The 3,677-nt window shown below is 48.9% G+C and overlaps 1 pseudogene; it reads right to left on the bottom strand.

Moving 5' to 3' along the window:
- Nucleotides 1-274: 274 nt before the first annotated feature.
- LOC102253143 lies at nt 275-1,369 on the bottom strand (annotated as a pseudogene).
- Nucleotides 1,370-3,677: the final 2,308 nt, after the last annotated feature.

Genomic DNA, 3,677 nt, shown 5'->3' with positions numbered 1-3,677 from the left:
TCCTTGGTGGTCAGTGCTTGTCATAGAGACTGGTCGTTCTGTGGTTCATTCGATTTGCATATTAGCCCTTTTAGACCATAGCTGAGTTCATGCTAATGGTTGACTCTTGGTGGGCCTTTGTTGGGGTCCAACCCCAGCAGGCCCAGGGGTTCCCAAAGGTGTGGACGGAGTCGGCGAAGAAGGAATGACACGAAGACAGCATTCAGTTGATCAGCAGCCTAGCCAGGTTCTGTTTTTATTGTCCTGTTACATCTGTATTTATACCAGTTGATTTTAATCCTATCCATTCTATTTCTGCTGGTAGAGATGGGAATCTGGGGCATGGCACCTGCCCTAGTCAGTAGAAAAGAGGTCACCAGCAGAGGGCAGGGGGGCCAAGCCCCATGTGACGTTGGGCAGCAATGAGAGGTCTGGCAAACTCTGAATATGGGACTTCAGTTCCTTGCGGACCTGGGTTACCCGAGGAAGCTTCTGTTTATATTCTTCTAGTTTTTTCTCCTTTTCTGACAAAACATCTTTCTGGTTCTGGGTGTACTCCACCAACATCCAAGCCAGCTGGCTCTGGTCTTCCAGTTCTGCCGCCAGGCACCCGTTATATTCTGCTAGTAACAGACATGCTTCATATACTGTTTCTAAAAGACATTCAGCTGCTTGTTTGTTATTTTTTCCAGCAGAGAAACATCTTGCACTTCCTGGGGCAAAGAAGCAATTTTCTGTCGGACAGTAGCATTCCCTGATGCAGCATTTTCCAGGTCCTGCAAAGCTTTGATTAGTTCCTCAGTCAAGAGCGGTCCTGCAGAAGGATCTTGAGGAGAGTAGCTTCCAGGGTAGTCATCATCCTCCTCCTCTTGTATCTGTTGAAAAGTTCGCTTCAGAGATTTCTTCTCCTCTGTTGCTTTGGGGGGAGGGCTCTTGGAGTCCTCCATAGACAGCTTCAGCTGCTGTATGAACTCGCCGCCATACACACTTCTTTCTTGCCAGATGTTCAGCAATCTTTCTAAAGGTTTTTTTACAGCCTTCATCTGCCTCTCTAGCAACATGAGAAAAAGCATCCACAAGGACAGATTCAAATTCTCTAGTGAATTCAGGTCCTTTCCTTTTACTGTTTTGGATGACATCATTTGCTAAATATAGAAAAGTAAGCTTTCTATTTGATTTGGCTTTGCGCAGCTCGTAGTGCCACACTGAGACGATGGGTCCCGCTTGCTTGCGGTGGTGGATGAGCCACAGAGACAGGGTCTGCATGCTCTGCTGCGAGTTGCTCAGCTCTGAGAGCTTCTTCTCTAGTGCAGATTCCAAGAAGGAGGACATGGTGGCGGCGGCGGTGAGGCCTGGCAGGGAATGGCCTGGGCCTCCCAGTGCGTCGGGAAGAGCGATGGCAGGAGGCCGAGGCCTCACCGGACTGCCCGCGAGACTCTTCACTCACTGACAGGCAGCCAGACGGGCAGGGGGGGAGGGGGATGGGTCTCCGCAGTAACAGCCACTAGCGCTGCTGTCACAAGATGACCACCGACCTCTCACCCCGCCGTGAGAGCAGGGTCAAAGGGCAAAGGCCGGAGGAGCTGGACGCCGGGAGGTCTCAGAGCTGTAGATATGCTCCTCCAGTGGCGGCAGCGGCCTCTCTGAAGCTCGTTCAGGGCACTTCGAAGGGGAAAGGAACGGAGTTCAGCGGCGGCCTCCAGAAGATGCTTTCACCGCTTGCGCCCGCATGCCGGTGCAGTGTGTCTCCCTGTTCGGGCGCTAGATGTTGGGGTCCAACCCCAGCAGGTCCAGGGGTTCCCAAAGGTATGGACAGAGTTGGCAAAGAAGGAATGACATGGAGACAGTGTTCAGTTGATCAGCAGCCTAGCCAGGTTCTCTAGCCAGGTTCTGTCTTTGTTGTCCTGTTACATCTGTATTTATACCAGTTGATTTTAATCCTATCCATTCTATTCTAAAGGTTAGGGCGTTTCTTATCTCCATTCTAAGGTTACTCTATTGTTCTATTAAGCTACAAGGAAGTAACTGAAGGAGATTATCCTAAGTAAAGATTATGTAGCTTAAGTGTGATTTTTCCTAGTTAAGGTGATTAACTACCCACCTGGCACTTAAGAGGTTTTACTGACTTATTCCCTTCCTTAGTCCAGTTCATCCCTAACTCCAGAGAAAAATCCCCACCTGGGGAAACAACCTTTCTTGGAGAGGTGACGTTGGTTAAAACACATAGCGCTAAGAAGGGGAGCAAACATATTAAGAACAGTATGCCATATACGCCAGGTCCCTTGAAACAGATGTTTCTTCCCTGCAGCGACTGTGTCAAGCAGCAAGGATGGACCGGCTTCCAGCAGGCCTTCAGGTAGCTTAGGATGGGCTGGTTGCTGGAGGAACCAACTACAGGATTAGAGGGTTAGAACTTTCAGCCCTTGGCATTTGGGAAAGGGAGAGGGGCTGGAGATTAGGTTAATCGCCAATGTCCAGTGACAGTCATGCCTATAATAATGACACTCATAAAAACTGAAACAAGGAGGTGAAAGGAGGTTCTGGATTGGTGAGGAGGGTGCTGGGAGGGTGGTGTGTCTGGAGAGAGAATGGAAGCTTGGTGCCCCTGTCCCCTTACTTTGCCTTATAAGGCCTCTCCTTAATTGTATTTTTTATAATAAAGCAGCAGTCCTAAGTATAGCACTTTCCTGAATTCTGTGAGTCGTTATAGCGAAGTGTGGAACCTAAGGGAGATTGTGAGAATCTCTGAATTTCTGTTGGTTAGCCTGGGACCCCATTTGCAGCTGGTGTCTATAGTGGGCTAGTCTTATGGCACTGAGCCCTTCAACCTGTGGGGTTTGTAAAGGTAGTTAGTGTCAGAATTGAACTGAACTCTAGGACACCCAGTTGGTGATGGAGAATTGGTTGTTGGAAAAATGGCACAGTCAATTTTTATTTGGAAAAAAAAGAACTCATAACATTAAAACGTGCCTGAAATAAGGTATTTGAAATTATGGGTTGGTTTACTACTTAGATAAAGACTCAAAGGCAGAGGGGATAGGGGGTAACAAGGGGATAAGGACACATATGTAATAACTTAATCAATAAGAAAAAAGACTGAAGGCATTTAAAAAATATAGTGGGAAAGAAAAATTGTCAAGTCAGTGCTTTGTTGTTTATGTATTTACATTGTGTTTTATAATGTAACTAGAGGCCCGGTGCACAAAAATTTGTGCACTCGGGGGGAGGGAGGGGTCCCTCAGCCTGGCCTGCGCCCATTTGCAGTCCAGGACCCCTTGGGGGATGTCCACCTGTTGACTTAGGCCCACTGCCCGGAGGATCAGGCCTAAGCTTGCAGTCAGACATCCTTCTGGCAGCCAGGAAGCCCTCGGGGGATGTCTGACTAACGGCTTAGGCCCCCAAGGGATTGGGCCTAAATGGTTAGTTGGACATTCTTAGTGCTGCCACGGAGGTGGGAGAGGCTCCTGCCACCACCTCTGCGCTGGCCAGCCATGAACCAGCTTCTGGCTGAAAGGCACTCCCCATATGGAAGTGCACTGACCACCAGGGGGCAGCTCCTGCATTGAGCGTCTGCCCTCTGGTGGCCAGTGCGCATCATAGCAACCAGCCATTCTGTTGTTCAGTCAATTTGCATATTAGCCTTTTATTATTATTATACTAGAGGCCCAGTGCACAAAAATTTGTGCACTGGGGGGGGA

The sequence above is a fragment of the Myotis brandtii genome, unplaced genomic scaffold (assembly GCF_000412655.1).
Source record: "Myotis brandtii unplaced genomic scaffold, ASM41265v1 scaffold1299, whole genome shotgun sequence".
Classification (NCBI taxonomy): Eukaryota; Metazoa; Chordata; class Mammalia; order Chiroptera; family Vespertilionidae; genus Myotis; species Myotis brandtii.
This window is presented reverse-complemented; position numbering and strand designations above follow the sequence as displayed.